The 14,844-nt window shown below is 35.0% G+C and overlaps 1 long non-coding RNA gene across 1 annotated transcript in view; it reads left to right on the top strand.

Annotated features, from left to right (window-relative positions):
• LOC309642027 overlaps positions 1–14,844 on the top strand; it is a 252,645-nt gene that overhangs the window by 211,964 nt on the left and 25,837 nt on the right. Inside the window, exon 6 of the long non-coding RNA XR_014252908.1 lies at positions 14,090–14,278. This is a non-coding gene — a long non-coding RNA (uncharacterized lncRNA). The remainder of the gene's footprint in view (positions 1–14,089; positions 14,279–14,844) is intronic.

Here is a 14,844-nt window from a genome sequence, read left to right as displayed (position 1 = left end):
CCAATTTGTGGGTAGGTGGGAACTCTGAAGAGCTATACAAGGCAAGAGATTTTATAAGCAGAAGGGAACAGAAACAAGGAAGTTGAACTAGGCAAAATTTTTAAAATGGGTTGGTTATTGCAAGATTACTGTCCTTTTGGGGAATGGCAAGGGAGATTACCTAACCAGGGCTCATCAGGTGATTCTTGATTAAATGGTTTAAGAATTACATGTCTGGGAGAGCTGAAGGTGTAATTAAGTCTCGATTTCGTGATGTGGGGCTTAGCATAAGCAACTCTATTTTGTGTCTTTGTCTTGTTTTTAACATATGTCATTATATCAAATTCTTTTCTTTTCTTTTTTTTTTTTTTTTTCCATTGGAGTGTTTTCTACATTTCTAGGGTTTCAGCAGTATGGAGGAGAAAGTTACATATATATGTAATTTTTCTATTACATTTTAAAAAATGATGTCAGTTAGTTTAGCTGTCTTGTATTTAGTTGGGAAATGGGTAGGTGCAGAGGGTAGCTGGCTTAGTTTGGCCTGATTTGATATTGCAGATATAACCTTTGAATTTTCTTAGATTTAATAAAATTAAGAAAGTTTAAAAGGAAAGAACAGACAGAAATAGCAGTACACTTTAAATTTTTATTGTAAGCAATTATATTTTAACATAAACTAAAATGGTATTTCCAATTATTTTAGGAGAAAGTCCCGCCATTGCCATGTTTTAAAGATCAACTTGTTATTAGACAATTTAAATCGTTTCTTAAGAGATAGTGGAAGATAGGAAGGAGTTTGAGGAGAGAAAGATAGAAGAGTTGATATTACTCATAGAGCAGTTGTCAATGATTAAAGGAACATCTGTCCATTGGAGGCTGTGCCGAAAATACCAAAGTCTATGCAGCATACGTGTAAAAAAAGAATGTTTTTCTCTGGAACTGTAATTTTCACTTGTAAGGATAAACTTCCTAACTTAGCATTTAAACTGACTAGATTAAAATGTTGTCCCCCCAAAAGTGTGTGTGTATATGGTGTGCATATGTGTGTCCCTCAGGATCATTCTAAGACTGAACTGCTTGGTAGGAATGGGATTTTTCTCCCTACTCTCACATTTTAAAACAGCTCACACAAGTCAGGCAAGGACTGCAGACCCCTTGGTTTATAATAATTCTCTCTTTGTGCTGGTGGTGTTAGAGGCGGCAAGACAGAACCCACCATGGGAAAACAATAGGCTCTTTCTCATCTTCTTTATAATTCTGCCTAGACTAGAAGAAAGATAGAGAGAGAGAAGAAGGGAGAAGGGGAGAGAAGAGAGAGAGAGAGAAATGAGAACTTTCCATTTAACTTTTAGCACCTGAGAAAACACCCACTGAATTGAAATTATTTTCATCCCTCTGGCAAAACTGCACTTGGCCTTTGTTTGGGTTCTCTTTAGACAGAGCTTTATTCATCTGTGCTAGCTGGCCACCTCAGCTGAGGCAATGTAAAATTACGCCACTATTTATAATTCAAGGTATGTGTAAAAAACAAATGGAGGAGATTGCTCTGAAGGAAGAGACATTCAGTAAAGAAGACAAGACAGAGATGGCTTTCTTGAATAAAATGACATTTTTAGTTATTTTTCTATGTCTTGAACTATTTCCCCTGAGGCACTTTTTGGCTCACCAGTGAAGAGGAACTGAAGCAATCCTAAACATCCCCAGGGGTCTCTATTGATTTTCCAGATGTGGCTTTTCAAGTGGTTTGTTGCTCATAGGAAGGGGGGAACACCTTAATTATTCAATAACTCCTGAAGTTTTCCCCAAACTTTGTGTCAAGTAAGTAATTTTTTTCCCTTTAACTATATGCAGCTATAATTGACTATAAATTTGACTATAAATTCTATCAAAGACTTATTGTTCAACTTCAGATTTAATTTTAAGATTTAAATGCCTGGCTCCTTAACTCACTCTATTGCATTCTTTGTCTCATTATTTATTCCATGGACTGACTAGTTATCCTGAAAGAATATACATCAGTCCCCTTCGTTTTCAGATGCCCTCATATTTATGCCTATGTGGATCCCTACCCTAATTACTTGGACTACAGGCCTGTCATGACATATAAACTCTAGGCATGTAAATATGGTAGTTTCACCCTAAAGTCAGATTTGTACCTTCAGTGTACCACAGAATTTATAGTCCAAATAGATTCCTTTTTCAAATGTTTGTTTTAAAATAAGAAATTGTAGTCTCTTGAGTTTTAGGGTTTCTGTAAGAACAACAGAAGGAACACTCAGCTAATGTTTAATATCCATATGCTTCATTAAAGTGACCAGATGTCCTACATTTGTCAAGGGGGATGGGGAATTGTTTTTTCTTTTGTTCTTTCCTGATTATTTGCTTCTAAAAGTCTATCATGGATACATTTGGTGCCTTCACTGACCCTCCTTGTAATTCTTCTTCATGTCCTGCTCTAAGAACATCATAATTGATAACCTACTGCTTTTGTACTTGGGACTTCAGGGGAAAAAAATAAAAGCTTGCTGTTCCTCTGTGGTTCTATAGTTTATTGTGTAAAAAATTTATATCAGGATCCTTATCCTGCCTATGTAGTCCTATAAAATAAATTTATAGTCTAAAGCAGGCAAGATCCTTTTTTTTTAAGGGCTGAGCTCTTCCACACATTTAAAATCTTCTCTTAAGTACTGAATTTAAATAATAAAATGTGATCTTTTACATAGTAAATAGTGTCAGGAAAAATTGTCCAAGATTTGGAAATGGAAGAAGGAGATTACTGGACATCCTTCAGATGGAAAACCAAGTGTTGCCTATCAGATTCTTCAGTGATTATTCACTTCTTAGGAGATGTGGACCTGAGTAACTTTGTATTGATTAGGTCAGGTGTTTGAAAACATGAGAGTCTCAGAATCCCATTATATTCTTAAAAATTGACCACCAGGGACTTCCCTGGTGGCGCAGTGGTTAAGAATCCGCCTGCCAATGCAGGGAACACGGGTTCAAGCCCTGGTCCGGGGAGATTCCACATGCCGCAGAGCAACTAAGCCCGTGTGCCACAACTACTGAGTCCGAGCGCCACAACTACTGAAGCCTGCGTGCCTAGAGCCCGTGCTCTGCAACAAGAGAAGCCACTGCAATAAGAAGCCCTCACACTCTAGCGAAGAGTAGCCCCTGCTCGCCACAACTAGAGAAAACCCGTGCGCAGCAACGAAAACCCAACACAGACAAAAATAAATAAAACAAATAAATTAAAAAAAACATTGACCACCAAATTTTTGTTTACATGGATTTTATCTATTGATATTTACTGTATTGTAAATTAAAGCTAAGGAATTAAAATACACATTTCTTAATTTATTTTAAATAACAATAACGAATCCATCACCTGTTACCATAGAACCGGCTTATTTTTATGACAAATAATTATATTTTCCAAAATACAATGTTTAGGGGAAGAGCAATGTTGTTTTACAATTTTTGCAAGTGTCTTTAATGTCTGGCTTGATAGAAGACAGCTGTATTCTCATGTCTGCTTCTGCTTTCAATTGGCTGCAGTGTGGTTTTGGTTGAAATATATATATATTAAAAAAATAGTCCCACACAGATATGTAGTTAGGAAAAGGAGGAGACTTCTAAGAACCCTTTCATATAATTGTGATGTTCTTTGATATTACACCAACAGTTGACAAGTGGTAGTTTCTTAAAGGTTAGTTGCAATGTGGTATCTGATACCATATTAATGAACTTTTCAAACTGTTCCTTTTAAATTCATTGTCCTATTTTGCACTTTAAATGGATCATTTATCCATGTCTGATTATATAACATCGTGCATTAGTCATTTGGAAAGTATTGGTATGTGGATATATGCAGATTTTCTAAATGTTGACACATTTGACATCCAATATTTTAAAAAAATTAAATTTGTTCATATTACCCCCAATCTCATCAGCCATTTTTGCAAATTGGATGGTCTAAAGGAAGCACACATTCATGGTGGTTTGGAGAATAAAATGCCATTAGACCCCAGGGAGCCCTCTAAAATATATTTTCTTAAAGGGATCATTACACAAGTATGTAAAAAGTATGTAAAACTATAAGCACAAAGGTATTTGTCACAGCATTGTTTATAATAGAGAAAGATTGGAAATAACCTTAGATTTTCCTTAATAGATAACCTATTAATAAAGTGTGGGAATACAAAAAATCAGATTATTTTACTCATTAAACTACACTGTGTGTATATATATATATATATATATATATATATATATATGTATGAAAAGATGTACATGCGTTATTGTAGAGTGGAAATTTTTATCATAAACTGCATTAAAGAATTTTGGAGTATGTATATTGGCATAGATAGATAGATGGATAAAGTTTTGAAGGAGATTCTCCAAAATGTTAATCATAAATATCTCTGGGTTGAGAGGTTTGGGGGCTTTTGATTCTCTTTGTAATATTTTGATTGCTTAATTTTTGTTAATAGAAGCATGTTTCAATTTTTTATAGTCAGAGAACACAGTAACACTATTTTATTTTTGGAAAATGAAAGTTTTGTTCCTTAAATTAGACAATATGCATGTGTTTTCATTTTGACAGTCAGTGCCAGCAAGAGTTCAAAGCAAGGTGTTGCTTATGTACTACTAGTAGAACTATTAGTGCAATCTTCCTGACAAGTGATTTGACTTAACATTCTTAAAATTTTTATATCTGCTAACCAGCTAGCTTACCTCAATTAATTATCCTATAGAAATACTCAGAGACTTGTGTAAAACATAAATGCCAAACAATAGGAAATGATTTGAATTTATTATTGTTCTCCATTTGATAGGCTACCATGAAGAGTATGCTATGAATCACTCTTAGATTTTTGCTTCTTTGAATGTGTATGCTGCTGTGATTTGGAAAAAGAAGGAAGAGGAAGTTGAAAGATGGGGGTCATAAGCCATCTTCCCCTCTTTTTGGCAGGTCTGTAGGATCTCTTGCCTTTTTATTCCTTCCTTTCCTTGCTCCTACACTTTGACCGGTGGTCTCCACTATTCTTGGTCTCTAGTTGCCACCACCCTGGTTGTTATTGGTCCATGATTCTAGGTGTCACTTAGAATTACATGTCCACATTCCTAAACCTTTCTGATAATGTTTTATTTCTGGGACTCAGAACTACTACTGCAGAAACTATTGAAAACAAGAAAGACTCGTTTTTAACCAATTATTTTACAATATAAAGAGGTATAAAAATGAGTATGGGTATGCCAGAGATACTCATAGATACCAGAATATACATTTTCCATTCAGAGAGCAGAAAGAATTAAATATTTAATAGTTGTGTGTCTTTTTTAAGGATGGTATAAATATAAATTTTCTTTTCTTGTAAAACTATTGAAAATTATTAAAAAATGCATTTCCTAAGTACACCTGAGACATTTTTTGGGCAGTTTTTCTTTATATTCATTTTAAGTTTCTGTGCACTCAAGAGTAACCATAATAGAATCTAAAGAGCACTAAACTTATGATCCAGCAGACATAGGTTCCCAGGGCTAACAGCTAGAAAAATTCCTCATGAGGAAAATTAAGCTGCTAACCTACAGGATCTCTCCATCTTTCTCCAATATCATAGTAAAAGAGAAATTCCCACTCTATCCAAAGGATTACCTTTCTTTTTCTTTTCTTTTTACTTAAAGTAGAATTCTGTAATCCCAGGTTAAGATAGAATAACATGTATATTTTTAATATATAAGTGTATGAGTTTTTTTTTATAAACAAGGGGTCTATATTGAATTTCTAATAAGAAATTGTCAATCTTTAATATTAGAATGTATTTTTGAAGCCAAGCCCAGCTCTGAAGATGGGTCTTATTAATGCATCCACAGAAGTCATATTTTTTTTATTTGGCTATTCCAATATAGGAGGAGAAAAAACAAAAGACTTCTAACATTTAAAAAGCCAAGTAGAAAATAATTTTTCATCATAATCGTAAATATTTCATCTTAATCTTAAATAATTTTTCATCTTAATCATGAAATGATTTTTATTATCCAAAAATATTCCTACACCTCAGTTATAAAAAGAAAATTTTACTACCTCTGGACAATATCAGGTTTATTTTTCATGTAATCCCATTTTGTTACTATGTTTAGTGGTTAAAGAAAATTTTCTAAAGAAAATTTAAATAGATCCCTGACTAAAAGCAAACACAAAAAGCAGCAGCAGCAATAAGGATAACAATAAAATAGCTGTCTCTCACTAAAGGAACTAGGAAAATATTCTGTTTCAGTTTCTTGGCATCTCTGACTATGATTTTGTTGTTTAAGTCACACGCATGTGAGGAGGTTTCAAAGTAATGTACATTTGGGGGGAAAGTTCACAGGGTTTGGAGTTTTGGTTCATGCGGATTCACCCACTCTAGTTGTATTTAGGTTACGTTTCAGATGAAACCAGGTTTCTAAACAAGACTCGATATTACTGCCAATATTCGCATGGCTTAGAGTGAAAACTATCATTATCCCCATTGATAACAAAAGTGAGCATTATGTATTTCTAAGTACTCACTGCACACAGAATGCCTAATGATATTTTCAACTTTGTTTTTATGTGAATTTTATTTTATTTATTTTTATACAGCAGGTTCTTACTAGTTATCCATTTTATACATATTAGTGTATATATGTCAATCACAATCTCCCAATTCATCCTACCACCCACTACCCGCCCCCCACCCCGGTTTCCCCCCTTGGTGTTGATATGTTTGTTCTCTACATCTGTGTCTCTATTTCTGCCTTGCAAACTGGTTCATCTGTACCATTTTTCTAGATACCACATATATGCGTTAATATACAATATTTGTTTTTCTCTTTCTGACTTACTTCACTCTGTGTGACAGTCTCTAGGTCCATCCATGTCTCTACCAATGACCCAATTTCGTTCCTCTTTATGGCTGAGTAATATTCCATTGCATATACGTACCACATCTTCTTTATCCATTCGTCTGTCAATGGGCATCTAGGTTGCTTCAAAGACCTGACTATTGTAAATAGAGCTGCAATGAGCATTGGGGTGCATGTATCTTTTTGAATTATGGTTTTCCCTGGGTATATGCCCATTAGTGGGATTGCTGGGTCATATGGTAGTTCTATTTTTAGTATTGTAAGGAACCTGCATACTGTTCTCCATAGTAGCTGTACCAATTTACATTCCCACCAACAGTGCAAGAGGGTTCCCTTTTCTCCACACCCTCTTCAGCATTTGTTGTTTGTAGATTTTCTGATGATGTCCATTCTAACCGGTGTGAGGTGATACCTCATTGTAATTTTGATTTGCATTTCTCTAATAATTAGTGTTGTTGAGCAGATTTTCATGTGCCTCTTGGCCATCTGTAAGTCTTCTTTGGAGAAATGTCTATTTAGGTCTTCTGCCCAGTTTTTGGATTGGGTTGTTTGTTTTTTTTAATATTGAGCTGCATGTGCTGTTTATATATTTTGGAGATTAATCCTTTGTCCGTTGGTTCATTTGCAAATATTTTCTCCCATTCTGAGGGTTGTCTTTTCATCTTGTTTATAGTTTGCGCTGCTGTGCAAAAGCTTTTAAGTTTCATTAGGTCCCATTTGTTTATTTTTGTTTTTATTTCCATTACTATAGGAGATGGGTCAAAAAAGATCTTGCTGTGATTTATGTCAAAGAGTGTTTTTCCTATTTTTTCCTCTAAGAGTTTTATAGTATCTGGCCTTACATTTAGGTCTTTAATCCATTTTGAGTTTATTTTTCTGTATGGTGTTAGGGAGTGTTCTAATTTCATTCTTTTATATGTAGCTGTCCAGTTTTCCCAGCACCACTCTCTGAAGAGACTGTCTTTTCTACATTGTATATCCTTGCCTCCTTTGTCATAGATTAGTTGACCATAGGTGTGTGGGTTTATCTCTGGGCTTTCTATCCTGTTCCATTGATCTATGTTTCTGTTTTTGTGCCAGTACCATATTGTCTTGATTACTGTAGCTTTGTAGTATAGTCTGAAGTCAGGGAGCCTGATTCCTCCAGCTCCGTTTTTCTTTCTCAAGATTGCTTTGGCTATTTGGGGTCTTTGTGTTTCCATACAAATTTTAAGACTTTTTTTTCTAGTTCTGTAAAAAATGCCATTGGTAATTTGATAGGGATTGCACTGAGTCTGTAGATTGCTTTGGGTAGTAGAGTCAGTTACACAATATTGATTCTTCCAAGCCAAGCACATTGTATATCTCTCCATCTGTTTGTCTTATCTTTGATTTCTTTCATCAGTGTCTTATAGTTTTCTGAGTACAGGTCTTTTACCTACTTAGGTAGGTTTATTCCTAGATATTTTATTCTTTTTGTTGCAGTGGTGAGTGGGATTGTTTCCTTAATTTCTCTTTCTGATTTTTGCTGTTAGTGTATAGGAATGCAAGAGATTTCTGTGCATTAACTTTGTATCCTGCAACTTTACCAAATTCATTGATTAGCTCTAGTAGTTTTCTGGTGGCATCTTTAGGATTCTCTATGGATAGTATCATGTCATCTGCAAACAGTGACAGCTTTACTTCTTTTCTGATTTGGATTCCTTTTATTTCTTTTTCTTCTCTGATTGTTGTGGCTAGGACTTCCAAAACTTTGTTGAATAAGAGTGGTGAGTGTGGACATCCTTGTCTTGTTCCTGATCTTACTGGAAATGCTTTCAGTTTTTCACCATTTAGAATGATGTTTGCTGTGTGTTTGTCATATATGGCCTTTATTATGTTGAGGTAGGTTCCCTCTATGCCCACTTTCTGGAGAGTCTTTATCATAAATTGGTGTTGAATTTGTCAAAAGCTTTTTCTGCATTTATTGAGATGATCATATGGCTTTTATTCTTCAATTTGTTAATATGGTGTATCACATTGATTGCTTTGCATATTTTGAAGAATCCTTGCATCTCTGGGATAAATCCCACTTGATCATGGTGTATGATGCTTTTCATGTGTTGTTGGATTCTGTTTGCTAGTATTTTGTTGAGGATTTTTGCATCTATATTCATCAGTGATATTGGTCTGTAATTTTCTTTTTTTGTAGTATCTTTGTCTCTTTTTGTTATCAGGGTGATGGTGGCCTCATAGAATGAGTTTGGGAGTATTCCTTCCTCTGCAATTTTTTGGAAGAGTTTGAGAAGGATGGGTGTTAGCTCTTCTCTAAATGTTTGATAGAATTCACCTGTGAAGCCATCTGGTCCTGGACTTTTGTTTGTTGGAAGATTTTTAATCACAGTTTCAATTTCATTACTTGTGATTGGTCTGTTCATATTTTCTATTTCTCCCTGGTTCAGTCTTGGAAGGTTATACCTTTCTAAGAATTTGTCCATTTCTCCCAGGTTGTCCATTTTATTGACATAGAGTTGCTTGTAGTAGTCTCCTATGATGCTTTGTATTTCTGTGGTGTCCATTGTAACTTCTCCTTTTTCATTTCTAATTTTATTGATTTGAGTCCTCTCCCTCTTTTTCTTGAGGAGTCTGGCTAAAGGTTTATCAATTTTGTCTTCTCACAAAAGCAGCTTTTAGCTTTATTGATCTTTGCCACTGTTTTCTTTATTTCTATTTCATTTATTTCTGCCCTGATCTTTATGATTTCTTTCCATCTACTAACTTTGGGTTTTGTTTGTTGTTCTTTCTCTAGTTCTTTTAGGTGTAAGGTTACATTGTTTATTTGAGATTTTTCTTGTTTCTTGAGGTAGGATTGTATTGCTATAAACTTCCCTCTTAGAACTGCTTTTGTTGCATCCCATTGGCTTTGGATCGTCATGTTTTCATTGTCATTTGTCTCTAGGCATTTTTTGATTTCCTCTTTGATTTCTTCAGTGATCTCTTGGTTATTTAATAACGTATTGTTTAACCTCCATGTGTTCGTGTTTTTTACGTTTTTTTCCCTGTAATTGATTTCTAATCTCATAGCATTGTGGTCGGAAAAGATGCTTGATATGATTTCAATTTTCTTAAATTTACCAAGCTTGATTTTTGAGCCAAGATGTGATCTATACTGGAGAATGTTCCGTGTTAACTTGAGAAGAAAGTGTAATCTGCTGTTTTCAGATGGACTGTCCTATAAATATCAATTAAATCTATCTGGTCTATTGTGTCATTTAAAGCTTGTGTTTCCTTATAAATTTTCCATCTCAATGATCTGTCCTTTGGTGTAAGTGAGGTCCTAAAATCCCCCACTATTATTGTGTTACTGTCGATTTCCCCTTTTATAGCTGTTAGCATTTGCCTTATGTATTGAAGTGCTCCTATGTTGGGTGCATATATATCTATAATTATTATATCTTCTTCTTGGATTGATCCCCTGATCATTATGTAGTGTCCTTCCTTGTCTCTTATACCATTCTTTATTTTAAAGTCTATTTTATCTGATATGAGTATTGCTACTCCAGCTTTCTTTTGATTTCCATTTGCATGGAATATCTTTTTCCATCCCCTCACTTTCAGTCTGTATTTGTCCCTAGGTCTGAAGTGGGTCTCCTGTAGACAACATATATATGGGTCTTGTTTTTGTGTCCATTCAGCAAGCCTATGTCTTTTGGTTGGAGCATTTAATCCATTCACATTTAAGGTAATTATCGATATGTATGTTCCTGTTACAATTTTCTTAATCGTTTTGGGTTTGTTTTTGTAGGTCCATTTCTTCTCTTGTGTTTCTCACTTAGAAAAGTTCCTTTAGCATTTGTTGTAGAGCTGGTTTGGTGGTGCTGAATTCTCTTAGTTTTTTCTTGTCTATAAGCTTTTGGTTTCTCCATCAAATGTGAATGAGATCCTTGCCAGGTAGAGTAATCTTGGTTGTAGGTTCTTCCCTTTCAACACTTTAAATATATTGTGCCACTCCCTCTGGCTTGTAGAGTTTCAGCTGAGAAATCAGCTGTTAACCTTATGGGAGTTCCCTTGTATGTTATTTGTCATTTTTCCCTTGTTGCTTTCAATAATTTTTCTTTGTCTTTAATTTTTATCAATTTGATTACTAGGTGTCTAGCATGTTTCTCCTTGGGTTTATCTTGCCTGGGACTTTTCTGTGATTCCTGGACTTGGGTGGCTATTTCCCTTCCAACGTTAGGCAAGTTTTCAACTATAGTCTCTTCAAATATTTTCTTGGGTCCTTTCTCTCTCTCTTCTCCTTCTGGGACCCCTATAATGCAAATGTTGGTGCGTTTTGTGTTCTCCCAGAGACCTCTTAGGCTGTCTTCATTTCTTTTCATTCTTTTTTCTTTATTCTGTTCCATGGCAGTGATTTCCACCATTCTGTCTTCCAGGTCACTTATCTGTTCCTCTGCCTCAGTTATTCTGCTATTGATTCCTTCTTGTGTATTTTTCATTTCAGTTAGTGTATTGTTCATTTCTGTTCTTTAATTCTTCTAGGTCTTTGTTAAACATTTCTTGCATCTTCTCAATCTTTGCCTCCATTCTTTTTCTGAGGTCCTGGATCATCTTCACTATCATTATTCTGAATTCTTTTTCTAGAAGGTTGCCTATCTCCCCTTCATTTAGTTGTTTTTCTGGGGTTTTATCTTGTTTCTTCATCTGGTACATAGTCCTCTGCCTTTGCATTTTGTGTGTCTTTCTGTGAATGTGGTTTTTGTTCCACAGGCTGCAGGACTGTAGTTCTTCTTGCTTCTGCTGTCTGCCCTCTGGTGGATTGACATTTTCAACTTTGGAAAGAGCTGCTTTTATTTAAGTATACTGAGCTGAAAGGTTGGTTTTATAAGATTTTAGCATCAGTAAAATGGAAACAAACTTAATTTTGTTCCATTGAAAATATAAGGTCACTTATTATGGATCAATGAAAAATTATGCATTATTATCATGAAGTGTTAAATCATACATGTATCATACACCTAAAGAGAAAAGTGCTTTGTTTTATATTAATGCATAATGTATATTGGAGCATGTTTTTTTCTCTCCAATACATTTTCTTTTATATTTTTATCAAAGTACTTTGCTTTTCAGCCATATCTCTTATAATGTCTTACTAAAGAAAAGTTCATGCAACCTATACAAAGTGTTATGGGATGACAAGGGAGGGAATTTTCACAATGAATTCATTACATTTACAAAACACTTTATATTTGCAAAGTTATTTATATATAGTGTTTCATTGCTCATCAAATAACTTGATTGTGCAAATATTATCTATTGTGATCAGATGATAACACTATGTCCCGGAGAGATTAACAGTTGCTAGTTCAATGGTACATTTGAAAAAAGCATCCAGTTCTCCTAACCTCTTATCAAATGTTCTTTTCACTACCACACTGAGGGAGGGGATCATTAACTCAAATACTGGAGGCTATCACACTGACATGAATCCTTGATCATAATTGACCTAAATTATTTTGATCTACAGCTGTTTAAATTAAAGTTCAACAAATAATTGCTCAACTTCATTTTATGCTGACTGCAGAGACGGCCTTGGAGGGCCTGAAAAGGGGATCTATTACCCAGAAAATACAGAAAAGTTTTTATTGGATTGAATTAAAGTGATTCATTTCTTTTTTCTTCTTTAAAGATCTTTTCATTGATTGTTATTTTTAAAAATCCCTTAGGAAATTCTTTATAAATGAATAAGGTTGATTTTGTGATAAAACTACATTCTGCTACTTGTTGTTTTCCTCCCTTGGAGTGCTTGGAACTTTCTCCCACTCCATGTCTACTTTCACTTCATCTACACACCTGTTGCCCCAAGTAGCTTTTGCTCATTCTTTGACCCTTTAATCTCTTTCGTGCTCACTTAAAAAAGGCTTACTGTGAAGGTGCATTTCAATCTTGGGGTGGGGTATTTAAAAGTAAAAATTTAAAGAACAGAGTAATGTACTTAACAATCTTCCAGTATTAATTCTGCCTTTATAAGCATATATTGAGCTGAGAAAATTATTTTAATGACATTTTTAATCAGTTTCTTCAGGCTCTTGACCAAAATCTTTTGAGATTTTTACCAAGTGTAGAGGTCTCTCCAATATTGGGAATTAAAAGATGATTAAGACCCAGTCCTTGATCTTGAGAAGCCTTGAGTTGAGTAAAATCTTCCAGTTGAGTACATTGGCATATTTATTTTTGCCCTATTTGCAGATTTTTTGCAGAATGTTTAATAGGTCTTTGATTTAACCATCACTCTCTAACTCTGACAATACATACAATGGAATTTCATTTGTTACATTAAATTGGAAGGGAAGGGCTGGGTTAGACCACTAAGCCTTCTTGGGTAATAAAAGCAATCTTAAAGAAGAATTGATTGCTTACACTGATACAGTTTTGTCAAATTTGGAGAGCCATAGTTAACTATGTATTAAAGAAAAATCACAACTCATTTTCTGACATTCCATCTGACTAGGTTAAATTCTTATTTTTTCTTTTTTCAAAACTGGTTTGAATTTTCTAGCCACTATCACTACAAAACCTGTCTCAGTTCAGAGGGATAATATTTTGAAGAGATTTATATAAAGCATTTCATACGCGTATCAGTATTTAGGTTTTTCCTCATAAGCATTTTTTAGGTTAGCTGATTAAATATTAAAATTTTTCCTAGCTGTGATGTAGGATTTTTCCCCAAGATTTCCAAAGCCTGGTTACTGAAAACGGTGAAACCCTGTATTTTATTGGCAAAGAGCTCTAATGATTTAAACCTTTAATCAAGACTTGCTAAATGCTTGAGTTTATAAATTGTTTATGAGTTAACCAGGACTCTCCACCCAAATCTGTCCTGCTTGAGTGTAAGGGCTGGTTCTCTGCTTACAGTATCCTAGACAGTACAGGCTTCCATGTTCACATGTGACTGGAGCCAAGATGAGATGAGAGTAATCTGATCATGTATAGAAATGCTGAAACATTATTGGCATGGATCCACTCGAAGTTACTGGGTTTTCACTTGAGAAGGAGTCTGGAAATGTGTTTTAAATGACATTCTATCTTCTCTTCTACTTGTCTCTTAAAACCCTTGCCTGTCCCCTGTAGCCGATGTAACACATACACTCTTCCAGGAGGACAGTCAGACAAGCACAGGGTTTGATTCATAGCCAGCTTTGTTCCAACACAGTTGTATGAGAGCCACATTCATGAAGCTAATGCCCCTTTTCTGGCCCTGCTGCAGAATTCCAAGTGTTCTTCCCAGTTGGCTGTGCAGCTTCAGCCCCACCAACAGGCTGGAGTCTTCATCCATCCAACAAAAGAGATGTCTGCTTGACTCTGGAATGTTAGCGTCATTTCTAATGATGACAATACCAAGATTCATGCAACTGGAGATATATATGCATATATATGCAGAAGACAATACTGTTAGGTAAAGAGTGGATGTTTTTTTCTTGGCCATCCATTCTAAGAAATGATATGCAGCTGTATCCTATCTTTCTTTAACATCAGGAGAATACTTTCATTTATGCGTTCAATCAGTTATTAAAAACTCATTTGCTGAGCACCATTCACTGTGTTTGTCTCTGTGGTAGGTGCTGGGGATACGGAAACAAATAAGACATGTTTCATTTCTATAGGCCGTAGACCCATAAACAATTATTAATGAGACAGATGAGGGAGGTATGCCTAAAGGTAACAAAGAGGCAAGAGTAAACAACATTGCTCTGGGGGAGAGAAAACTGTGGAAGCAGGAAAGGCTCCACAGAGGAAGCGGTTCGAGTGGAACATGTGATGTTTTTTATTTATTTGTTCCTGTTTCTTATTGTCATATAAAGTGAAGGAAATTTTCCTTCCTCAATTTAACATTAATAGTTTTAATTTTATATCAATGATGTCTTTTAATTCCCGTGACAAATGCCACACTGTGTGTGTTATTCCTTTTTACTTAACCAGAAAGTTGAACTTCAGAGATTAAGTGACTTACTCAAGGTCACG

The sequence above is a fragment of the Balaenoptera physalus genome, assembly GCF_965194825.1.
Source record: "Balaenoptera physalus genome assembly, chromosome: 13".
Lineage (NCBI taxonomy): Eukaryota > Metazoa > Chordata > Mammalia > Artiodactyla > Balaenopteridae > Balaenoptera > Balaenoptera physalus.
This window is presented reverse-complemented; position numbering and strand designations above follow the sequence as displayed.